The 26686-nt window shown below is 44.2% G+C and overlaps 1 long non-coding RNA gene across 1 annotated transcript in view; it reads left to right on the top strand.

The window, feature by feature from the left end:
* Positions 1–6289: 6289 nt before the first annotated feature.
* Positions 6290–26686, top strand: part of LOC147750974 (uncharacterized) — a 33820-nt gene continuing 13423 nt past the window's right edge. Inside the window, exons 1-2 of the long non-coding RNA XR_015299907.1 lie at positions 6290–6484; positions 10284–10367. This is a non-coding gene — a long non-coding RNA (uncharacterized LOC147750974). The remainder of the gene's footprint in view (positions 6485–10283; positions 10368–26686) is intronic.

Below are 26686 nucleotides of genomic sequence, written 5' to 3'. Positions count from 1 at the left end.
TGTGGTGGTAGCCAATCAGATCTCACCATGAGATCTGTCGGCCAGCGAATCCTCCACAGTGTGATATATACAATTTTTAAGCTTTAATTGCTCAAAAAGTACTAAACAGATGTACACCAAATTACAAAAATCACCCCGTCTGGGCCAAGATCTAGCTTTCTGTCAAACTTGGTTTAAATCCGTACAGCCATTTGGGCTGTAGCTATGCCTAAAGTTCCTATGGAAAAATGAAAGGGGAAAAAGCATTTTAGGGCCTTTTTTTTTCCTGGCCTCCACTTGACGGATCACCCCGAAACTTTCCACGCACAAACTAGTCAATAAGTAGCATGGAGATTCATCAAACATCACTGAGTTATTAGCAACACAAAAAAAAGTTTCCTATGGAAGCACAATCCTAACAATAACTATCCAGTTGCAAGCCGATCTCTTTGAAAGTTTGGAGAAATAGGCTCTGTCAACTAGTCAATCAATCAATCACAGCATTTATATAGCGCACTACTCACCCAAAGGGTCTCAAGGCGCTAGGGAAGGGGGGTCCGCTACTGCTCGAACAGCCAGGTCTTGAGTTGCTTCCTGAAGGCGAGGTGGTCCTGGGTCAGGCGGAGGTGGGTCTGGAGGGAGTTCCATGTCTTGGCGGCGAGGTAGGAGAAGGACTGTCCTCCTGTGGTGGCTCTTCGGATGCGGGGGACGGCGGCGAGGGCATGGCCGGTTGATCGAAGCTGGCGTTTGGGAGCGTAGAAGTTGAGGCGGCTGTTGAGGTATCCCGGGCCTTGGTTGTGTAGGGCCTTGTGTGCGTGGTTGAGGAGTCGGTAGGTGATTCTCTTGTTGACCGGGAGCCAGTGCAGGTCTCTCAGGTGTCCGGAGATGTGGCTGTGACGGGGGATGTCCAGGATGAGACGTGCTGAGGCGTTCTGGATCCGCTGGAGTCTCTTCTGGAGCTTGGCGGTGGTTCCGGCGTAGAGGGAGTTGCCGTAGTCCAGACGGCTGGTGACGAGGGCCTGGGTGACCGTCTTCCTGGTCTCGGTGGGGATGTTGAAGCACGACGAGGAGACGGTGTTGACTTGTCTGGTCATGGAGAGGGAGGACTCCAGGATGAAGCCCAGGTTGCGTGCGTGGTCTGTTGGTTGGGGTGCGCTGCCCAGGGTGGGGGGCCACCAGGAGTCGTCCCAGGCGGAGGGTGAGGATCCCAGGATGAGTACTTCCGTCTTGTCCGAGTTCAGTTTCAGGCGGCTGTTCTTCATCCATTCGGCTACCTCTTTCATCCCTTTGTGTAGGTTGTCTCTGGCGGTGGCGGGGTCGTTGGTGAGGGAGAGGATCAGCTGGGTGTCGTCGGCGTAGGAGATGATGTTGAGGTTGTGCTGGCGTGCGATGTCTGCGAGGGGGCCCATGTAGACGTTGAAGAGGGTTGGACTGAGCGAGGAGCCTTGAGGGGCACCGCAGATGACTTCGGTGGCTTCCGATCTGAACGGGGGGAGGCAGACTCTCTGTGTCCTTCCGGCGAGGAAGGAGATGATCCACTCCAGTGCCTTCTCCTGGACTCCGACGTTGCTGAGGCGCTGTACTAGGGTACGGTGGCAGACAGTGTCGAAGGCCGCGGAGAGGTCTAGGAGGATGAGGGCCGCTGTTTCTCCGTTGTCGAGCAGGGCTCGGATGTCATCGGTGGCTGCGATCAGGGTGGTCTCGGTGCTGTGGTTTGTCCGGAAGCCAGACTGCAAGGGGTCGAGGGATCCGTTCGTCTCGAGGAAGGCGACCAGCTGCTTGTTGACGGTCTTCTCGATGACTTTTGCAGGAAACGGGAGCAGCAAGATGGGGCGGTAGTTCTTGAGGTCGGTGGGGTCGGCTGATGGCTTCTTGAGTAGGGCGCGGAGTTCGGCGTGCTTCCAGCTCTCCGGGAAGGTAGCGGTGTCGAAGGAGGTGTTGATGATGTCCCGCAGGTGGGGTGCGATGACAGCGTCGGCCTTGTTGAAGACGTGGTGAGGGCAGGGGTCGGTCGGAGATCCGGAGTGGATGGAGTTCATCGTGCGGATGGCGTCTTCGGTGTTGATCGGAGTCCAGGCGCGGAGGGTGGTGGTGGGGGGGGTGGGGGTTCGGTCGTGGCGTGCGTCGGTTGAGTGCTGAAGCTGTTGTGTATGTCCGCGATCTTGTTGTGGAAGTAGGAGGCGAGGGAGTTGCAGAGGTCTTGCAAAGGGGTGATGTCGTTGTGTCCGGCGTTGGGGTTGGAGAGCTCTTTGACGATGTTGAAGAGTTCCTTGTTGTTGTGTGCATTGTTGTCCAGTCGTTCCTTGAATGCGGTTCTTTTGGTGGTGCGGATGAGTTGGTGGTGCTTTTGGGTGGCGAGCTTGAGGGCAGCCATGTTGTCCGGAGTTGGGTCTCTGCGCCAGGTTCTCTCGAGGGCTCGGCAGTTCTTCTTGGAGTTCTTGAGTTCGTCGGTGAACCATGGGGCTTTCTTGCTGCCGGGTCTGCTAGGCGGAGTCCTCAGGGGGGCGAGGTCGTCTGTGCAGTCGCTGATCCACTTGGTGAGGTTGGTGGCCGCCTGGCTTGGGTTCGGTGTGCTGGTGGGAGGGTTCATGCTCAGGGAGGTCGTGAGTTGGTCGGCTGTGATCTTGTTCCAGCTTCTGCGTGCAACCTGTTGCTGGTGGTGGTGGATCGTGGTCCTTCTGAAGCTGAAGTGGACGCAGCTGTGGTCCGTCCAGTGGAGTCCGGTGGCGTGGCTGAAGGCGATGTCCTTGCTGGATGAGAAGACGGGGTCTAGTGTGTGTCCGGCGTAGTGGGTGGGGGTGGTGACCAGTTGCTTGAGTCCCAGGTTTGCGAGGTTGTCCAGCAGGGTGGTGGTGTTGCGGTCGTTGTTGTTCTCCAGGTGGAAGTTGAGGTCCCCGAGGAGGATGTAGTCAGCAGAGCAGAGGGTGTGCGGGCTGATGAAGTCGGCGATGTCTTCGCTGAATTGTGTGCGTGGTCCTGGTGCATGTGAGGAAAGCAAACTGAGTGTTCCCATTCATTTCTTTCCAAAAAGATTTGATGCACTCTAGGAACCGGTGCATTTTTTTATTGTGTTACTCCACACAGCTACAATAATAAGAAAGATAAATATATATATATATATATATATATATATATATATATATATATATATATTTATACAGACTATTATGGAGCCAGTTAGTTAATCAAGAGCTAATAACATTCGTAAAGGACAATACATATTACTATTTAGTGGCCCCCAAGCCAGTTATGCTATTAGCAAATCAATGTACCATTTATGTCAACAATCCCTTATGGCCTCTTAAAAAGTACAGGTCTGATTCATGAAGCCATTTTTGGCCTCTAATGCAAAGTTCGTGATCAGTGTAGGCAATGTAGGGAAAAATGTTTTCCTGTGCAGTATAAAGGCAAAAAACTGAAATTGTGTTTTACACACAAGGCTGCAGTTTCCCTGTATGTAATTGAACACTATGTTCAACTGAGCATTGGGGAAATTAAGCCCAGGAAACACTTCATATGACCTTCATATGTACATCTGGAAACGAACACCTAGCGCAGCTTTCCAGGTTAATATAAGATTGTATGTGAACTCCTAAAAGCAGTAAATGTGCGACTGTCCATAGGAAAAAGACTATGGGCCCTATTCACAAAGGTAAAATGAGATGAAAGTCTAACTTTATCACTTTCGATATTTACAAAGAATATTCACTACTTGTAAATGCCCTTTGTGAATACTGAAAGTCATAAAAGTTCAACTTTTGGTATTCTCAATTACTCGTAAATGCCCTTTATGAATACAAAGGGGGATATTTACAAGGAAGTAGCGGAGAGAGGCGTTAGCGGTCATGGCTTAACGCCTCTCTCCACCACTTCTGAAACGCAAGGCAGCACCATATTTACAACAATATAGTGCAGTCGTACATTTCCCCCTGCGATGGCGCTACACTTAGCAGTGTAGCACCAATGCAGGCACCCTTGCACCATAGTGCAAGGGTGTCTGCGTGCAGGGGAGGATTGTTTATGTGAAGGAAGGTGTTCTCTCCTGCACATAAACAAGCCTGAAATGCCATTTTGTCACGTTCATGTGTGCAGCTTTATGCAGCACACATGAAAGTCACAAAATTGAATTTTTTTAAAAAGATTGTTTATGTACAGGAAAGGGGACCTTCCTGTACGTAAACAATCCATGGCATTTTTGCTTTTTTCATGTGTGCTGTACAAGGCAGCACACATGGAAAAAGCAAAAACGAGGAGAAATAATGCACTTCCCCTCGTTTCGCCATCTTTAGAGCAGGTTTTGCCTGGTCTTAATTTTGGCACTGCCACCTATGTACATAGGGGGCAGCATCAAAAACAATGGGTGTTGCAGTAGAATAACCACCGCAACACCCACTGCCTTACGTACAAGGCAGCATTAAGCCATGTTTAGTGGCTTAATGCTGCCTTGTAAATAAGGCTAAGCCACTGTCGCCACCACAATGTTGGTAAAAATGATTGCTGTGGTGGCAATAGGGGCTTGTACATATGCCCCCAAAAGTCATAAAATTAGACTTTTGTCTCAGTTTACTTTTGTGAATCGGACCCTATGTATGCAGATTCACTACTTTTCTCTTTGATTTGTCTCTAAATTGTCTGTTGTGAGATCTGTAGCAGGCCTGTCTACCTATATGTCATGGATTGGCCTCTGAGAAATCTGGTTGGCTGTCCATGTCCCACTATTAAAATGAACCAATACATTTCATGACACTAAAAAAGATACAAAATTTACAAAAATCTATATTTTTATGACTTATTCTAGTGTGCATTTGCAAAGAAAAAGAAGAGCTCTGTTTCCTATTTCTTTGTGGTGTAAGTGAGTGAAGGCATTTTGGTGGCTTAGGGGCCCATTAGGATGGTGGGCGGATCACCCCCTCCGGGCGTGCGGTAGCCACCGCTGGCCCGGGGGGGGGGGGGCTGATCCACCCGCCATCCATACCTGAAAGACCCCCGCCATATTAGTATGGCTGGGTGGGCCGTGGAAGACGGAAAGACCGTACGCTGCTTTTCCCGCGGTCAACTCATCGACCAGGCGGAAAAGGGGCATGGTATGGTGGCGTTGTCTGCAAGACACCGCCATGCCTATTATGATGCAGGCGGAGAGCAACCTTTGCAGGGTGGTGTTGCCACCATGGAAAGGCATGTGGTTTTTGCTGTTGGGGGGTGCACATGGGGGGTACCTATGGTACCCCCCTCAGGTACCCCCCTCACTGCAATGTGCTAAGTGGCAGGCACCACGTGGTGCCTTCCATGCAGTGCATGGCAATGCTGTGCACAGTACTTTTACATTGCGAGTGGGTCCGCAGCCAGCAGATCCACTGGCAATTTAAAAGGCCCAGCATGCACCCAACAGTGTGGCGGGCGTATCCTAATGCCAATGGCGGGACCGCCGCAACTTTGGCCGTTGGTCCCTGACTCCCTTGCGACGGTCCGCCCACCATTGTAATAGCCCCCTTAATGATTTGGAGAGGGAGTGAACGATATCACTGTCCTTCTTCAAGCACTCTTTGCTATCTAGCAGGTATTCACTTACATTTTTAACACTTGGACTCTATTAGTTCCTTTCCCTCAACTAAATCAAAATGTTACCTGCAAAAAGGCTATAGCATGAGACCCAATGCAGACACAAAGTGATATCACTCCGGAAGAAATCTCATACACAGAGAAGAAATAACCTGCACAAGAAAGTTCGTAAATACCCAGCACACGGAAGTACATAAATACACAGATAGACCGAGCTATCGTCCACCATGCACAGTCTTGGTAAGAGGGGAATACATCACCTGGTCCATGGTGAGGAACAGATGCAACAGGGTTAGACGTGGGATCTTGAGCAGATTCCTTCAGTGCTATCCATCTCTATTGACAATCTTGTGTGAGCAAATGGAGTAAAGATTCCTCTGGCTAATGGGCGGGGCTAGTTAGGGTGTTCTATACCAAAAGATTTGGTAGAAAACGTGATAAATTTAAAAATACAGTTTAATGCCTATAATTCACAAAAATAGCAGATGCCAATGTCACTATGAAGGTCAAAACCCAAAGTGGATTAAGTTATTTTATTTTGGTGGCAAAGCGAAGACAGCTTGGTTGTTTCTAAATTAATATGTGTGCCAATAGAAAAATACAAATGATCAACTGTAATACAGTAAGGGTGTCTCCCCCAACTCTTGGGCTGTTGTAAAACTGTTCTAAAGTTAGTTAGGAACTGAAGGATGTGTGAATAAAACTGAATTTGAATCATGTCAAATGAAAGGACTTGTTTTTTTAGGGTCCATGGATCCCTTTTCAGGTAACAGCTAGAGTGACGGGATGGAGGTAGGAAGGAAGCCACCTTGACGATGCCACTCAAGCACTGAAGAAAAGGCGTCTTCTGGAAACAGCGCAAGAGGCCACTGATGAAGAAAAGATCACACCAGCAGAAATAAGGAAAACACACGGTGGAATTGTTTTCTAAAATCTCCCAATTAAGGTGTCAAGTCACTTTGGTGTAATAATGGGCCATTTACCCTCTTCTCTAAGTCATCGTATTTACTAGGGTAAATCGTCCTTGCATATATACAAAACTCAAACACACTCATTGGAAATGATGCAGCGGTCCCATAAAGAACATTAATGGCTAATGATGTGCAAGAATTGTAAAGAATATATAGGACTGGGGGGTGGCGTAGGTCCTGAGCATTTTTTTTTTAACAATGCTAAAAGGAAACAAATGTATTGGGCTGCTCTCCTGTGGGCAGACAGTCTATTATAATATTTTCTGCCTTCGTGTCAAAATCACATCTCCCTTCGGTGATGCTGTATCAGAGCTTGAACTCTCCCACCAGATCTATCAACTCAATTAGCCTGTTCCTATTGCACCACTCAGGCCCACTTCCTTCCCTACAGTACAAGTAATATATTGTATTTCACTTTATTGAATTTATATAGCAACAGCTAAGTAACAGCACAGCAAAATTAAAAAATGTAACTATAAATATATAGTGCCAGCACGAAGGTGTCACTGGCAGCATCATTTTAAGAGGATCTCAATGCATCATAACGCAAAGCCAGAACAGAGGAAATGTTCTTCTGTCAGAGACATTTTTTTTCTGCTTAGACTGAAAAGGGGAACACGCCACGAAGTGTCCCCTCAAAATCTACGGTTTCGCCTAGGAGGAGAATCAGAAGTTAGGTAGTGGGCAGTGCCGGTTCCTCCTCAAGGGCGGAGCAGCTTCGCCCTGCCTTCTGTACAGCAAACAACATATATTAAACAGAATGGTGAGGATCATTACCATTTTTATAAAGTGAAGTGCACTTCGAGTTTGAGTGCGGGGGCGGGGCCATTCCAACTTGCATACAGTGTTGCCTAATGCATCTTGGGCCTCATTTATGAAGCTGTGCGTCACTTTTACGCTGCCGTTGCGTCACTTTTTGTGATGCGCCAGTGGCGTAAAAAATGCGCCTTGTTGAGCCATATTTACAAAGTGACCCATCTAGGTAGGTGCATCATTTTGTAAACCCCTGCACCACATTATACCTGCGCCGGGTATAACGTATGCAAGGAGGGCGTTTTGACGCAAGAAAGGTTCATGGAAGTGACGCAGTGAAATCTATAAGATTTCACTGCGCCATTTCTTGGCCACAAATGTGTCAAAATCATACGCCTGCTTCATGGCAGGCGTAAGACTGACGCAGGCACTAACAACATGGGATTTGCCCATGTGAAAGTACGCATTGCTGGAGTTGCGTCACTTTTGAGACACACTCCAGCAATGCGTCACTTTTGCCCCTACAGATACGTCAGAAATACTGACGTATCTGTAACTCCTTGCAACATGATGCGTCATATTATGAATATGACGCATTAATCATGACACAAGGAGTGCGCACTGAGAAGTGACGCATCGCTGCTTTCATGCAGCGATGCGTCATTTCTCATAAATGAGGCCCAAAGTGTGCATGTCCGATTGGCCGGCTGTCTTGCGACGCAGTAACATGTAAGTTGTAGAACAGCCTGGCAAACTGCAGACACAGGCTTCTAGTCTCAGAAGAAGCGCTGCCTTTATCTGCTCCGACCAAAGAAATAGCTTTTGTTACTTTTAGACCTTGGCCGTTGAGTCGCCACTGTTTGAATTCCAAGAAAATAGCTTAAAATATTCTTCGTATTGAATTGAAACTGCTATTAAAACTTGGTTCTGCGTTGGAGTGAACCAAGGGGCACATTAACAAGGCAGGCAATTTGAAATTATCGCTGTTTTTGCGGCTGTTTTCAGCCGAAAAAGAGGCGATCATTTCTTCGCCCTATCAGCAAATACACGCTATCGTGTGTTTTGCTGATTTTGCGCCCTTCTCAATAACGCCCAGATTTGCATCTCTAATGAGATGCAAAGTGGGCGTTCCAGGGCAAAATAATAGGAGAAATGTCGCTAAGCGACATTTCTCCTAATAACAAGCTGCTCGCTAATAAGCAGAGCGTTAGGAAAAGTAGCGCTAACCACAGTTAATGCTACTTTCCTAAAGACAAAAGCCTTATACACCGACTGCAGATTGTGCAGAATGCTGCAGCACGCTTCGTCCTGGCTCTTCCGAAAACCTCTTCTGCCACTGCGGCCAGGAAAGACCTTCATTGGCTTCCGGTCCAGCACAGAATCTCCTTTAAAATTCTGTGTCTGGCCTACAGAGCACTGAAAGAAGGTTCCTCGAGTGCTATTGGCTCTCTTCTCACGTGTTATGTCCCTACAAGAGGCCTTCGCTCTGCGGGACTCTGTCAACTTGTAGTGCCTCGTTTCAAACTTGCTAGATGGGGAGCCAGAGCTTTCTCCGTGGTTGCCCCGCAGCTTTGGAATTCTGTCCCAATTGAAATAAAAACTCTTCCTTCAATAGAGTCATTTAAATATGCTCTTAAAACCTGCTTCTTTAAGAGGGCCTACCAATGAGAGAATGCTGCAGAGGGGGGGCCTTAGCTTCTATATTTGACTTAGGCGCCTTGACGCCCATTGGGCTAAGTATGCGCAAGATAAGAACCGTTTCATTCATTCATTCATTCACCTGTTCTTAGCCATGTAATCCAATGGTCGGTGGATTACATGGCTAAGATTGTCCTGCCCTATCAGCAAGGTTATCGCCATTTTCAATGGAATATCGCTGGAAAACCAGCGATATTCCATTGAAAACAGCAATAATCCCCGCTATCGCTGGGATTTTTATCTCCATGGAATTAAGCATTGTTAATACAACGCTACCATGGAGATTATCGCCAGCGATAGCGGGCGATAGATTTCCCACGCTAGCAGCGGTCAGCGATAATTATCGCTGCCGCTTTGCTAATATGCCCCCAAGTTTTTTATTAAAATAATGGAAATTAACAGGTGCTAGCAACAGACAAAAAGCATGAAGAGTATGAGAGTAGGATCAGAAACGACTCTTGGGTAAGAGGCAGAAGAAAATAACTGGACAATTCTACGAGTAAAATGAAAATGGGAGCCACATAAAGAATTTCTGTGTTTTTTTTATGTCTGAGTCCAAAAAAAATAAAGAAACTGTGTGGCATCCATAGTTGGGGCATCGTGAGGTATGTGAGGTATGGAGTTGAGTAGAAACAGAGGAAAGTGAAAGAAACATTTGGGAATCTTTGGTACGGGTTTGATGGGAAAAACCTAATGACCAGATGAGGGTACTCAAGAATGATCAGAGACCAAGAAAAAGATCCCTTGATGAAGCCCAAAGTGAAGAGGGAGGGACTGGGAAGTAAGAGTAGGCCACAAACCTGATCTTATTTAGAGAAATAGATACAAATATGACCAGGAGAGGGCCGTGCCTGTGTTGTCGAGTGAGGAGAGAGAAGGAGTACAGAGCGATCAAGAAGCTCACAACGGTCACTATACTAGGGCCGGTTTATGACCGTAGAAGTTATTTATTGCACATGATAAATAACGATACCATAGGGTATGTTATTTATCTTGTGCAATACACAAAACCTGATCCGAGTTTGTGGAGAATAACATACGGATTTTGGTGTTTAATGCACCAAAATCAGCATGGTATGGTAAATACCAAACAATTTCCCTTGTTAAATTTAACTAAGGTTGAGTCATTTAATTACCGGACGTATTAAATAAAACAAAACTCGTAATTCTGACCCGTGCCTAAACGGTTTTGTGCTCTGGTCGGAATTAAGGAACCTATTCAGAATGATGTCCTAAGTGGCTGGTAAATCATGTGTAGTTGTTTTTATGATTTGTACTACCCAGAGCCTATTATCTCTGTAAACTTTCTTTTTTATGTTACAGATGTGTTCCCGTCCTGGACGCTGACTTACATACAATGCCTGCCCAGCGCCAGAAAAGAAAAGGGCCAGAAAGAGACACATAAAGGTATAGTGACCAAGAACGAGCATGTATTTTCGTGAGTGAAAAGGGAGATGGTGGTCTTTGGGAAAGAATGAAGCAAAAAAAAAATTGTAGTAAAAGATGAGAATAAATAGGGTAGTGGAGGAGAGATCCTAAAAATAATAAGGGAGCTGAACATTTAGTTAAACTTTATATTACTTTCCTGCCTAAGATGCAGATATCAGATTGTGCAACGTTGCCCCCCCCTGCCCTGGAGACGTTCGGTAGATGGCAAAGTGTGTACTAGTTCGGTATCAGCCAAATCAACAACATCCTCAGATGCTTTGAAAAAGCAATTTTATGTGCTTAAAATCATATAACCAATTCACAAAAGTGAACTTTTACAATGAAAACATTAGGCAATGAGAGAGCTGATGATTCTGGGGAGGACCAAGCAGATGCCTTGAACACAAAGAGCATAAACAAAAAGCACATTTTGTCGAACTTCAGTGGTGGTCCAATCCTCTTAGGACCACCCCAAGCACAGTTATTGGCAAAAAAACAATCCCAACCAAAGGCCCTGCAAAGCATTATGGGGCGAAATTAGCAGTGAATATTATAGTATCCAATATCAAAATAATTCCACAAGAGCTGCAGTTAACCTAGTCGTTACTAGATGTCCCTCACAAGTCAAATGCAAAGCATTGAAATTATTCTTACATCAAGCTGCAGTTCCACTAGTCGTTACTAGATGTCCCTCACGAGTCAAATGCAAAACCATTGAAACACTTTCATCAAGCATTTGCATTTGACTCGTGAGGGATATCTAGTAACCACCAGTTGAATTGCAGCTCTTTGTAGAAATATTTTGATATTGGATACTATATAATATTCACTGCCCACTCCTAATCTCATCCCATAATGCTCTGCAGGGCCTTTGGTTGGGAATGTTTTTTGCCAATAACTGTGCTTGGGTTGGTCCTAAGAGGATGGGACCACCGCCAAATTGTTCAATAAGATGTGCTTTTTTGTTTTCAAGGCATCTGTTTGGTGCTCCCCATAGGTTAGGGAGGATCCCAAAATCATCACCTCTCTCACTGCTTGCTAATTTTTCAGTGGCACTTTTGTCAAAGTATTATATGCACATTAGCATATAAAGATAGAGATACTTTTTTAATCATAACTGGCATTGTGTAGGATGCCATTTGCAATTATTTTTTTCATTTTTTCACAGTGCAGATGAGTTCACAGTGTCATCAGCTATGCTACGCAGACTATGTGTACTATGTGAAGTTCAAAGTATATTATGTGAACCTAGGTGTAGTGCTGCTACGCAAACTACGCCCAGGGTTAGTTTTAAGGACTTAAACAGCCCGACTGTAAATGAAAAAGATATTTCAATTCACCTGGAGTTTGGTGCTTGAAGTTGTGAGTACCCTCAGTCTGCCTTGATATTGTCACAGAACTCCTCTGTGACTTTCAACATCCTTACAATGTACTGTGGTGTTTACATTATCCAGAATATGAATATTCCATGTATCCATCAGGTCTGTGAGTACATTCTAGTGGCGTTAGAACCAATTTTACCAGTGATCAGTGACAAGCAGGTCCATCCATAATCATCCTGCTTTCACTGAAAAGTCAGAGAGCATCAGCTATTCCTCAGGATATCCATCATCGTTTATCAAATCAGGTCCTCTCCTCACTTCATTAACCAGGCAGAACAACGGACAAATATGGCCCACAGAACACCCACTGGCCATAAATCACCTCGGTTCTCTCCCTGCTGTCCAGTCTGCTTTCAGGCGTAACACAGCTGGCTCTCACCATCACGCTAGCTGTAGATCGATTCACAAACTTCCATATCAACCATACAGATGTCAGTCATATTGAGGCACCCGTGTGTCCCTTCCCTGTATCCCTAACCTCCATAGAAAATCAGGTAAATGCATTATTTGTCTACCTATATTGCACAACTAAAACCCAATACTTGCAATCCCTATATCCATAGAGTTACATACGGCCTTCAGCAAACACCACTGTTGGTTATTGTGTACATTTCTTGCATCCTTAATAAGCAAATTGGCCATCCCATCTATCTTGCTAGCCATCCTGTACTTTACCAAAATCATTCATTGGCTCCTTTTTTAACATTAATACAGAGCCTTGCAACAATCCCTTATCTTACAAGCCATCAATCCCTATATTCATTCAAAGATTTGTCAACAAATGTCATTAAATCTTTCAAACACCGCTTCAGCTGGACCTTTATGTTAATAGTGGAACTTCCCAACATCAGCAATAAGTATGATGTTTACCCCATGAAATACATCAGGAGCCAAACTGTAACCTCATCATGTCCAATCCCATTTCTTCAACTAGAGATATAATCATGTTTGTCCTCATCACACTACCATGCTGTTGGCCCAAAGACCTATTCCTCCTCCACAAATGGGGAACATGACGACTATCTCTCATACAGATGCCATTCTGCATCTGTCCATATCCTTTCTCTGGAAAAGGATAGATGCACTTCTCTATGAAAGTTATGGGACTCCCTCAAATACAATCATTTGCAGGTCAGGAAGGAATGGGGAAAAATAACAACCACAGCTCTCCCACGGCTCAGAAGTCTTAGTACAGGAGATTTTGGAAAATCACTCAGGGTTGCAATTAGTCGGCAAGAACTTTGGCCCCCACTAGGATGGCGGGCGGACTTTACCCGCCATCCTACCGGTACAAGGGACCACCTGCCATAAGGGTGGGGTCCCGTGGGGGGGATTAGGATGCGCTCGCCACAGTGGCGGGCGCATCCTGTATTTTTACAATTGCGGCGGGCGGTGCTGAAAGCATCGCCCGCCGCAATGGTAAAAATACATGTTGGGCATTTCAAAGCACAATGTTACAGGCGCGGTGCCTGCCACGTTGTACTTTGAAATTCAGGGGGTACCTATGTGCAACCCCCCTCCCCCCGGAGTACCTGGGGGCCCGCAATGGGCCCCCAGAGCAGACTCCGCATGCCTTTCCGTGGCAGCATTGGTAAATGCCCATTGTAATATGGTTGGCAGTGTCTGATAGACACCGCCACTATATGAACCCCTTTCCTCCCTGGTCGCAAGGCGACCGGGGTGGAAAAGCGGCGGACGGTCTTTCTGTCCGCTGCGGATCCCCCCGCCATGCTAATATGGCGGGGATCATTCCAGGACAGATGGCGGGCGAATCGCCATCCGCTTGCCATCCTAATGGGCCCCTTTGTATCCTACTTGGATATCTCATCCCAGGGCGGCGCTTTCTATCCTGTCCTGGTTCTGCAAATACGAGCCACTGCCGTGTTCCTCACAAGAAACTTTTTTCTTCTTTATTGTATAATATCTCCTAAGAGATATATGTTTTTATATGTAGTGGCAGCCAGTCTTATGATGCCACTTTCTCGAACTTCAGAACTAATTAGTGAGATCGCATTTTGTTACTGTCTTCGAGGAAATACTAAATTCTACAGCTTCACTGTCCATCAACGTTCCACAGCAGGACCCACGTCTCTTACTCGATGATTGCGACCCTGAGTGATTTTCCATATCTCCTCTGCTACGACTTCTGAGCCGTGGGAGAGCCTTTTTGGATAAGCAACCATTACTCTGAAGGATGTGCTTAAATGTGGAGCAACGATAGGTCGTATTAACGATCTAATAAGAGAAGAACCAGGGTGTAGAGAACAAGTGTTGATATTTCTAGCGGGTCCTGATGAAGGTGGCTCCTATTGTGGCTGTTTGCCACCGAAACATGTTGACCAAGTCTATGTAAAATCCTACAGTTTGTAGTGGCCCCGTGTTGGGTATTAGACAAGAACCAACGAAACGTGTAAACTTGCACAGATAGTTTGGGGTGTGAATGTGTATTAAGTATGAATGTATGGATTGATTGTGTTAGTTCTCTACCTGGTCATTATATGAAATTGTGAACTATATATCATGGTGTTTTGCTGTTAAACTGTGTATATAAGGAATGAACTGATTAATTTTTTAATGAAAATAATGTGAAAAGAAATAAGAATGAAAAATAATTTAAATAAAAAAGAAAATGAAATTCAGAGATATGTGAATTTGTGTTTTGGTTATGTCTGAATTTAGAGGCTAAAACCTTCAAGGAAATAGAGAGGTCAAGAGGGAGCTTTTCTTATATTAGATGCACTTCTCTTGTAGTGCACAGAGAATGAACTATCAGTTCATTGCCATGGAGATGCACTGATCCAATTTGACCTTTCCATCTGCTCTAGTATTCAAGCCATCATTTAACAGTAGAAATATGCTCTGGATAAAAGTGGCATCACAGACAGACAACAGCATTCAAGATAGTTATGACTGCAGTTTGCAACTCATCTCCAGGGTTAAGAGGAGCCCATTGGTGCCAAAAGGGTGTTGGGATTCATAGGAAAAATGACCTTTGCACCCCTGCCTATAGGTTCAGTGCAGTGGTGGCTCTATTGTGATAGCTGGATGGACTGAGTGTCAATTTGTAGATGTGATGGGAGTATAGATTTCAACCTGTAAAGGTAGTTAAAAGTGACTTTTGAAGTGCTTCCCTGGGCCTTGTCCCACCCTTCATTATATCCAGCCCACTGTGCTCCTCCGCCCTAGCACTGTACCATGTCCTATTGCTTTCATGGACTCTATCCTGCTTTCTGCATCCTGGGCCATCTGCAGTTCCAATCTATCAATCTCTTTAGTTCTTTCACTGCTTCACCAACACCTTGCCACCGTCTTAGGGACGGAATTCAATGACGGACCGGAGTCTGTCCAACATCGTTTTTTAACTGCAACCAAACAAACTCCTGTCATCGGTTCTAGCCTAGCAAGTAGGATGCAACGGAACCCTGTTTGGTTGCAATCCTATTCTTTAAAATAAGAGCATGCATTCTGAACGAAATGCATGCTCTCATTGCAAAGAGCAGAGGTGCAGTTCATCCCTGCACCTTGTGGCAGGCACCTCAAGGACCCTGAAGGGATCAACAGCCTAGGGCACCATTTTGGTGCCGTGCACTGATGGGCGCCCTGCTGGGGGCCCTGAAACTAGAATTCCCACAGCCTTTCTGTGTCGAAAATGCTGGCACAGAAAGACTGTGGGAATCTTCCATCGGAATCCCTCGACCCAAAAGAGCCGCCCAAGGGATTGAAGGAGGTTTTCCGAATGGCAGCTGAGCCCGTCGGAGGCCATTTAGAAATCTGGTTAGGATTCCTTACTGACTGACCCCATCAAAATGGGTCAGTGGAAAAGCAATCTGAACGGGACATTCCGATGTGGTCGGAGCGGCTCCATCGGAATCAGCCCCTTAGTGTCAATCCTAGGTCATATGCTGATCTTGCTGGGAACTTCCGTGCTCCCCATAGACTCCATGCCACTTTCCAGATCCTGCACTACCCACCACAATATGTATTGCCCACTGTCCTCTTAAAGCTCTGTGTCTTCTTCCGTTGACACTGTGTTACACCAGAAAACTACCCACCTAAAGATTGCCCTTCCTTCTCCCCTAACTCCCAGATAGCGATACATATTTTGGTTTTTGAAGGAGACCAGGTATTTGCCTAGCACGATTATTTTGTTCTGGGCAAATATCAGTATCTTGGCATTGATACACAATTGCCAAGAGCTGTGCAAGCTTCATTATATTTTATTCATGCTTCCAAACATATTTTCAATATACAAACATGACAATTGGCACTCCCAATGCTTGTTTCCTGTGACACAAGTTTCCTAGACAGATCTGACTTGCCTGGTGATCAAGAACCATGCTCAAAATCTCAATTACATTCCTAGCCTGCATAGTGAAATCACTGAAGGAACTGCAGACAACAAACAGCACTCACCAACTCTGGCATCTTCCAAAGTACTCACTGCTTCGTGCAGGGACGTAGTTTGAGGAGATTTTAAGTCAGGTGTGACACTCAACAAATAAATACATTCTTGACTTGGTAGCTATGTCTGGGGGCCTTGAGTCTCATCATCCGGATTTCAGTAAGGGGTTTGGATCAGAAACCTAAATATATATAGTGACCTGTTTACCAAAAAAGTATTACATTTGCATCAACAAAAGTACTTTAATCTACTACTATTTGGGATGCACAAACATAGGCAGTAGTGGGCCTAGAAAGTTGCCCCAGTCTCCGGTTTCCAGGGATGCTACTGGCAATAAAATACCCAAAAGGGGATAGGATAAATGCTTGCTAATAGTGTAACCACTGGCAATCCCTCAGGGTAGCATTCCACCTCATTATTTTTCACCCACTTTGCCACTCTACATGGATTGCCTGACTTAGGTTTTTGTGGACAGAGTAAAGGTAGACAGGGTGGTGTAGGACTTTACATAAGCCACCCTGCCTTTACTCTGCCCAGCAAATTTAGAGATGTCCACCAGCTAGCGGACATCTCTATACATTTGCAGGAACAAATTTCTCAGCAGTTCCTGTCAATGAAGGAAACGTTTTATGAACCATTCAGTCAAACATGGTGGCTGGCTGTCAAACATTTCCGAAATGTTTAATTTTTCAAAAACAAACTCCTAATGTGGGAGTTGTTTTAAAAAAAAAAATTAATGAGCCCCACCATGGAGGATTTTTCTCGTAACGTGGGGGGTCATTTTCCTGTGTTTTTTTTTTTGTTACTGTCCTTCACCACCCGGATATATCTAAAGGTAATGGGCAGTTAAAACAAAACCAGTCGGACATGCACACAAATATGGCAAAAAATCAGATGGCGTACCCAAAACATCAGGCTATTCGAGGAAGTTTTACACTGATTGTGTAAATTTTACTTCTTGGACAAAAACTTGCGGTTTGCCTGACTTAAAATCAGGCAGGTGGATCTTGAGTTTAGAGGACAGAGTACCCTGTGTGCCAAACTCTAAAACAGCCCCAGTTACACATTTAATGAAGCCAGTGCTGACTCTGTCCTCCTGGGAACTGTCCATCTTGTAAGACGACGTAACCTGTCTCCTGCTTCCGGTCCGTTTGAATCGTACATCAATAGCGGTTGAGTTTCGGTAATTTACCTCACATCAGGAGGAATCTTTTTTCCCGCTACCGATACATGGCGCAGAGCGCATTTTTATCTTCTAATTACACCGGAGACATTTCGTTATATTAAAAACTGCCAGGTAACTGGCGGTCTGAAAAACTACTAATCAAAACACGATCATAAAGTTCCTTTTTCCAGAATTTTCTTTTAAAAGACATTGTAACATCGCCACTATAAGAATAGAAGTTACTGGACTAAAAGTAGAAACCTGTAAAACTTCGACACATCTGAAGTTTCGTGGATGAGGCCATATATTAGAAAATGATATATTCTTTATTTCATCTGTCTTAAAAGAAGGATCACTGGCTCCGTATCCTGCTGAGCTGACAACACTTAGAAAGTCTGTAGCACGTGGCTACTCCTGAAGAAGGCGCTGGTCGCCGAAACGCGCGTCGTGAATTGTGCCACTTTTAATTTTAATTAATTTTCCTAATTAACTGTTTTTGTATAATTCTGTGACTGATATTTCTTTGTGAAAGTAGGTTGATAAGTTGTTGCAGAAGAATATACTTTTGTATATGTAATATGTATTTTATTTCTTTTTAAATGAGAATATTAATAAACTATAGAACGTGAAATATACCTGTTTCTTTCCTCTTTGCGGATTTTCTATATGACAAGCTAACTGTAATTGCCTAGGTTGTTGCCTTTCAAATACTGTCCATCTTGTGCCTTCGTCATCTCACCCATTCACCCTGCGGCCTACTATTTTTTTTAGTTGGTAAATTTGAGCTTCACGCCACTCAAATTTTACTGGCTAAGCTACACCCTTGACCTTGCAGAAGGTTTTGTGTGCAGAGGCCAGAAGATGGGTGTGTTTTAAGAGCATGTGGAATTGAACAGTCTGCTATTTGAGGAAAAGTTATATTTTTCTCACCCTGTAATTGTCTCAATAAATGTTCATAACAAATTATCTCATCTTTCCTGTGCTAGCTCATCCTTGAATGTTATAACTAAAATCAATGCCTGTAAAGAGTAAATTTCACACTGCGTACATTTCAACATTCTGTTCCTTAAGAAGTGAAAATGTTTTGCAGGTGTAGTGAGAACAGCTTGAATAATGGAATTATGTCATCCTGGAAGAAATTGAGCCAAACATTAGACCCAATAGAAGGTGCCATGCAGTCAAGGTCACTTTGGGACTGCACCACGATTCAGAGTAAATGAATTAACAAAAGAAATTGGAGAAATTCTGAGCTTCAGTGAGCCTGAAGGAGAAGGTGCCTCATTCACCGCAAAATGTGTAGCATGATTTGAATCAAGCAGGGTGTGGCTTCGGTGCCTAGCGAGATGGCCGCCTAAAGGAAAGGCTCCGCTTCATCGGGACTTCCCAAGCCTCAATGTGACGTATTTCTGCAATTTCTTCCACCTGCAACTGGCTCAATTGAAACCGGAATATGTCACGTCTTGGGTGAGATGCTTTTCAATTTAAAGCTCGTTGCGCTTATCTCTTATTTTGCCGCTGACAGATACTCCTCAGCAAGTCCGACATTTTCAATGACAACCGGCTCTACCTTTGGGGCGCGAATGGCTCACTGCTGCCGTCTTGCTTTCGATATGGGAAAATGGTCCAAGACCTCTATATTTTATGATGACTCAATTAATCAGTGACTCTTTAGAATCAACAAAGTTGGGAGCATGTCACTCAGGATCCGCTCTATTCAATTAAATGTTTTTCATTTTTCACAACAACAAGTTGTAGAAACAAGGGCAGCAGCAACACGTAGTATCTAGCCTTGAGAATTATTCAATAAACCAAGGTTCACATATTAATCATTTCATACATTGATTTGAGTTATATATCAAAACGTCACCCCAATGGAGCGTGCAGATAGAAAAAGAAGTAGAAAAAGTGTGTGCAATTTAAGAGGGAAAGGAATTCACAGAAAATTATTGTGACAAAATATATTCAATAATAATGAACCAAAAACAACAAGCGACAAATCAATTGACCATGCTGTTCAACCTGGCCAAGATGGAATACCATTTCTTTGCAAGTTTTAATGAATGTTCATAACTCCTCAGTGTCAAAGATCTCTGCACAATAATATACAGAAACACAGAAAAAAGGGGGTCCAGGTCTTTATAATTAGATACGTCGACGTTTCGACTCGTCTTTACGGCCTGACGGTTATTTAAGCCTGAGCCATGCGAGTCTTCTTCAGGACGAAAAAAATAGAAGGGTAACTTGGGATCATAGATGACCCTATAAAACAAGAAATAATAGTTCTATAGACTGCTGCCTCAAAGATCATTAAAGAGGTAAGACCAAACTAATATGCTTACCCTTCCACAACGATGGGGGTGGTGCTTATTCCCACATACCTAGGGATTATTCTTTAATCTTATAACAATAAATATTAAAACCATGTAGAATATTTTTTACCAAAACCAAAATTGATAAAAAAATTGGGAACTCCAAAGTCAATATTCACCAATACGTCACTCCGTGAGGAGTTGATAGTAGACGTGGAATAGCGAGCAATGGATAAAAACGAGGAGATGCACTACAAAAGAAATTGTATCTATCAGTGTCTGCTAGTAAAACTCTTGTTAAACTGCGGCTAAAAAGAATTAAGGGTGGATGTACCTTAGTTCAATCCGGGCACAATCTTCCAACAAAATCTGTATTGTGGAAGGACCGCTGGTACTCATTCGGGCCACTTTATTTATCGTAGACTCCTGCAAAAATAATCGCGCACAGACAAGAGAGCCTATATAATATCCTTCTCCTCTTTTACTACAATATCCATCTGGTTCACCATTATAGAATAGTACCTGAATTTTAAGTCTCAATTCGGGTAGGTCACCTCCTCACTCTGTAACCCCCAACCGAAAGTTGGGCCATCTGTGCCAATTGTTAATTCTAAAATCAATGGAACAGTATTTAATAGGTGTCTGTTCAACCCGAGTTAGGGTATAAGCCTACTTATCACATAAGAGCAAAAACCGCTTACCGCTTACCTAATATTGACGTTGTGCTCTCCTCAAAATTCTCAATATGGCATAAGCCCATGTATAATATCCTCAAAAAACCTCCTTGCATGGGTCTCCATGTTCCGAGACTTGGACAAACAGTCCCACACGGTTGCTCTAAAATAACAAAACAGGCAAGTAACTACATTTTTTTAACAACGTGGACTAATTCACACAGAGGGCAGGCTGGTCAAACAAGCGCTTACCAGGTATTTTCAATTAACTCAAGCGTCTCGGTGTCGGTGCTAGCCTCGCACTCAAGCCCCCTCGATTGCCTCTTAACTTCTGCGTTCGCGGTAGTAAACATCAACAAGGGACTACTATTGCAACCGATCGGGTCATTCGAAAAACTCTGCATCCGAATTTGTAGTTATAGAGGTCCTATTTGCAAACATGCTAGTTAATAACTGAGGGCCCAAAAAATATTAAAACGAACACAGAATTCTCAAGTGTGTTCATCCAAATGTCAGGTCCGCCATCTTAAAACGGTATAATTTGGGAAAAGCAAAACATTTCATCAATGTGAATGACGGCGCCATATTGTGTGAGGGTGAAGTAAAACATTTCATTAATGTGAATGCCGGCGCCATATTATGTAAGGATGATCTAGTTCTCAGTTACAGAAATGTGGTATATGGGATCGCCTATTAGGATGCACTATTTTGAATATCAACACCTTCGTGAAAAGCTCAATTACCATATTTTAAAATATCAGCATATTAGGAGGTTTTTGATATTACAATTATGAAAACATTTTTTACAAACTGAAAGATCATGTTAATAAGTGTTACACAATATTTCCTTTCAGCACCTGAGGTGTTCACAAGCCTAATACCTGCTGCTCGCTGTACAAAAGTGTAAATTCAAGTCCTTTGGAATAAATTAGCATTCTCATTTCTTTTTATGAAGCGTATATGCCTCAGGATGCCCATTACTTTGTCTTCATTCCCTGGTCAGCTATACAAATGAACTGCTTACATCATTTAAATGCTTATTTCACAGTTCCACAGCTTTTGTGGCTCCTTCATGACCTTTTCACATAATTTTTGCTACTCCTCTTTGCCATAAACTTGGATACGTCATTTCTGCTGTTCCCTCAGAAGTTATATCATGTATTGTATATTGTTCCTCCTAAGACAGTTTGATATGGTGACTGTTTTATAACTTTCTTTCACTACCCTGTTTGAAAGACGGTCATGGCTCCACCTTTTTAGCGCGTCTAATGAAAATAAATTGCATAATCTTTTTGAATGGCTTTTGCGGCTTTCATTATTTTTTTCCCATAACTTTGACTATGTTACCTATAATATATCCTCAGCTCTACTATTTGAGGTCATATACCACTCCTCTTGAGGAACTCTGCCACAATGATGTTTTTATTTTTTTGGAGTGAGGAAGCAGCACTACATGTTTTTTGCTTTCTATGGGAAAATTACGTAAGCCACAAGTTGTCTTTATTCCTAAGCTACGCACATTGAGCTCAACCACATCCACTTTGCCAGTTTTGCCTTTGTCTATTGTTACTACAGAGATGGCTGAGGTTCCATCTTCCCGCACCTCTTCAGCACAGTCTGTAACCAATAAACCTTCTCCTTCATCTTCCGCCACTAAACGTTTGAAATAGGGCATCTCCTACTATAGCCATGGAAATGCTACTAGAGGAGATTTGTGCTACATGTCCGGTTGTTGAAGAAACGAACAACAGAATGCAATCCCTGGAGGAAAAATGGCTCTCAATGAAGAATAGAATATCTACAGTGGAACAGCAAATCTCAGTTGTTCAAGGCGACTCTCAGAGACTCACTTCTTTAGAAAAAGAGGTGTGTAGGCTCGAACAGCATACTGAGGATTTGGAAAATCGAAACAGGAGGAACAACCTGTGTATTTATGGACTACCCGAGTCTTTAGAGGGGGATGATCCTGTCTCCTTCTCTTCCTTCTTGCCAAAGTTGTTGGAAATGCCATCTTCAACATCCCTCAGCATCCAGAGAGCTCACAGGATTGCTCCTTGCCCTTCACTCTCTGTTTCTTCAGTCAGACCTAGAGCCGTCATTATCCTTTTCTTGAAATTCACTGATTTGATCTCAGTCCCTTCTGCAGCTAGAGCTAAACACCAAGTCTCTTGGTTGGGTCAAAGGATTTTTCTGTCCCAAAATGTTTCCAATGCTACGGCAGCCAGACGGAAGGAGTCTCTTAGTCTTCATGCTCCTCTTCACTCCCTTGGTGCTCGTTATGGCCCCTTTCATCCCTGCATTTTCAAAGTGACTTTTCAGAATTACACTTTGTCATTTGAGGATCCGGCGGAACTCAAGAAATTCATTCATTCTCATACTAAAAACAAAATGGAGACTGCAGGTCCTTCTTCTGGTTGATTAGTCATAATCCTATTTATATTTTTATGCAGTTCTTTACATGGTTGTTGTTAGACTTCATGATGCTGTTATTTTTTTGTTTTTTCTCTTCTCTCTGTACTCTTCAACTTCTTTACCCTATGGCTTGATTGTGCTACTTTTTAACTCTTGTTCAAACTACTTATCCTACTTTTATTTTCCTCTATTTTCATGTTCGGTATTGGGTTCCTTATGTGATCTCTATATTACATACCTTAGGTTGTATTAGTCTTTCCTCCAGTTGTTTTACGGTTCAATTCCACAGTTTCTTTTCATCTTTATATTTTGTCGGTTGTCTTAGGAATATTATTTCGTCAAGTTTTCATGATGCATGTTTAATCTTTTTTCTTTCAATATTCTCATAGGTCATTTGGTATCTTTCAAATTTTTTGGTTCCTTTTCGTACCTCTTCTTGTCCTGATGTAGTCCGGAGTTTCCGGTTCTGGGTGTCTCATCTTGTTGTGCATCATCCTAGCCCTTGTGTAATTTCCTTTATCCCCACCAGGTATGTCTTCTCAGTCATCCTTTTTGGATATGTACTGTCTCTTCTTTGTTTTCTCTTCTTTATACCTCTTCCCTCTGCCCCTTTCAACCTCCTCTCTTCTAATGGTTTCATCATTCTTCTTTGTCCTTCTCATTGACTATTCCCTTTCTTTTCCTTATCTTTTTTCCCTCACTCCCATTTGTTTCTTTTTCTCTGTTTCTATATCAATTACTCATTTTTCATTTTATGCTCATATTTATCTTTTCTTAATATTAAACTGTTGTTTAGATTATGTTAATCTTTCTCTTTCAGAGTTGTTTCATGGAATGTAAAAGGGTTTATTAATCCTATAAAGAGGCAGATAATTCTTTCACATCTAGCCTCATATAAACCTGATTTAGTTCTGTTACAAGAAACTCATCTATCTGAGGCTGAAGCTCTCAAACTTAAGCGTAATTGGGTTGGCTCAGTATTGTGATCTCCTACAATCACAAAAAAGAACGGGGTTGTTATTTTATGTCATAAAAAATTGAAATGCACTGTTGTCACACAAGATACTAACTCCGATGGTAGGTGGATCCTAGTTTAACTATTAATTAATAATATCCCTCTCACTGTGTTTAACCTCTATGGTCCAACTAAACCTAATTCCTCTTTTTGGCCTACTGTTACTGACAAGTTTTTTCAAAATAAGGATGAATTTTTTATACTTGGTGGCAATTGCAATTAAGTATCGGCGAAATTTGCGAATTCGCATTCGCAATCCGCACAATCCGCAAATTCGTGCAAATTTGCGGATTTTTGTTTTTTGCGTGTTCGCGGGTTTTTTGCATGTTCGCGGGGCTTTTTGCATGTTCGCGGGCCGCTTGCATGGCGAAGTTACCAATGCTGTTGTGTATGGGCACAGGACCCTGTGGTTCACCACTGCCACCCTCTGGTTCATCACTGCCACCCTCTGGTTCACCCATGCCACCCTCTAGTTCACCAGTGCCACCCTCAGGTTCATCCCTGCACCATCTGGTTCATCACTGCAACACTCTGGTTCACCCCTGCCATCCTCTGGTTCACCCCTGCCACCCACTGGTTCACCCCTGCCACCCTCTGGTTCAGCACTGCCACCCTCTGGTTCAGCACTGTCACCCTCTGGTTCACCCCTGCCACCTTCTGGTTCATCACTGTCACCCTCTGGTTCATCACTGCCACCCTCTGGTTCACCACCGCTACCCTCTACTGAGACCTTTTGTGATGCGGCGGCAGCACAAAAGATGCGCCATGGTGCTGGGTATTAACAACGTGAAACATCTGAGAGATGCGTCACGTTGTAAAGCCCTGCACCATCAGGAGACGTTCCGGCGTAGGGAAGGGCGATCCTGCGCAGGAACGCCTCCTAAAAGTGGCTCAGTGAAATCTACAAGATTTCACTCAGTCACTTTTAGGCCAATGCTTCATCAAAACCCTGCGCCTGCTTGAAGCAGGTGCAAGGCTTGATGCAGCATTGGGGAGATAGGGCCCCCAGAGCATTGCTGGAGCTGCGTCGCAAGCGTGACACAGCTCCAGCAGTGCGCTGCTTTTACGGCACAGATGCGTGACGCATCTGTGCCGTTTTTGCCACATGGTGCGCCGCATTTACAATGCGGCGCACCATGTGGCAAAAACGGCACAGTAAATGCGGCGCATCATCAGTGGCAGAGCTGTGGCGCACAGTAACTGGCACATCCCTCGGGATGCGCCAGTTATTGTAAATCTGCCCCTATACATTTAGCCAACGAGGGAACACTTCCTGATTAGACAGTAGAAAGTACTCCAGTTGAGAAGAGGTATTGCACAAAAAGGTGGCATCTTCGTGGACAAACACGCAGGGCGGGATTCAATCTGCCCCCTGTTCTGCCCCCTGTTAGACTCGTTTTTTGTGCCCTTCTGCCCTCTGTTACATTCGTTTTCCCTTGTTTTTCTGCCCTTCTGCCCTCTGTTAGACTCGTTTTTCCCTTGTTTTTCTGCCCATCTGCCCCCTGTTAGACTCGTTTTTTGTGCCCTTGTGCCCTCTTTTAGACTCATTTTCCCCTTGTTTTTCTGCCCTTCTGCCCTCTGTTAGACTCGTTTTTTGTGCCCTTCTGCCCTCTGTAATTCCCTTGTTTTTGTGCCCTTCTGCCCTCTGTTAGACTCGTTTTTGTGCCTTTCTGCCCCATTAGACTCGTTTTTTGTGCCCTTCTGCCCTCTGTTAGACTCGTTTTTCCCTTGTTTTTCTGCACTTCTGTCCTCTGTTAGACTGTTTTTTTGTGCCCTTCTGCCCTCAGTTAGACACGTTTTCCCTTGTTTTTCTGCCCTTCTGCCCTTTGTTAGACTGCTTTTTGTGCCTTATTGCCCTCTGCATCACCACATCATCACTCAGCGCTTCCCCAGCATCACTCAGCACCACCACATTATCACTCAGCACCACTACATTATCACTCAGCACCACCACAGCACCACTCAGTACGACCACAGCATTACTCAGCACAACCACAGCATCACTCAGCACCACCACAGCACTACTCAACACCACCACAGCATCACTCAGCACCACAACAGCATCACTCAGCACCACCACAGCATCACTCAGCACCACCACATTATCACTCAGCACCACCACAGCATCACTCAGCTCCACCACAGCATCACTCAGCACCACCACAGCATCACTCAGCACTACCACAGCACCACTCAGCACCACCACAGCACCACTCAGCACCACCACAGAACCACTCAGCGCAACCACAGCATCACTCAGCGCCACCACAGCATCACTCAGCTCCACCACATTATCACTCAGCACCACCACAGCACCACTCAGCACTGCCACAGCATCACTCAGCACCACCACAGCACCAATAAGCACCACCACAGCACCACTCAGCGCCACCACAGCATCACTCAGCCTCACCACAGCATCACTCAGCACCACCACATTATCACTCAGCACCACCACAGCACCACTCAGTACCACCACAGCATCACTCAGCACCACCCCAGCATCACTCAGCACCATCCCACTATAACTCAGCACCACCACAGCACCACTCAGCATCACCACAGCACCACTCAGCACCACCACAGCACTACTCAGCACCACCCCAGCATAAATTTGCACAACCATTCAACAACAACTGGTTCAAATATGTTCTCTCAATGTTTCAAGTGTTATTACAAATGTCACAAAAAGATGTTAATATTTCACTTCTGTTCTTGGATTTTCATCACAATAAAATACACTAAACATAATCTTCACAAAAGTTATTTACAAAAGTTTAAGCTATTTCCATTATAAATTAAAATCACTTTTATTTAAGTATTAATGTAAAATGAATGAAAAGCTATTGTAATTTGTAATATCAATACAGCTAAGTCACATAAATACAAAACATGCTGCATTACAAATGCTAGAGGTGTCACATTTGCGAAAGTCATAA

This window comes from Lissotriton vulgaris, chromosome 1_1 (assembly GCF_964263255.1).
Source record: "Lissotriton vulgaris chromosome 1_1, aLisVul1.2, whole genome shotgun sequence".
Taxonomy (NCBI): Eukaryota; Metazoa; Chordata; class Amphibia; order Caudata; family Salamandridae; genus Lissotriton; species Lissotriton vulgaris.
The sequence above is the reverse complement of the archived record's forward strand: the minus strand, read 5'-3'. Positions and strand labels throughout refer to the sequence as shown.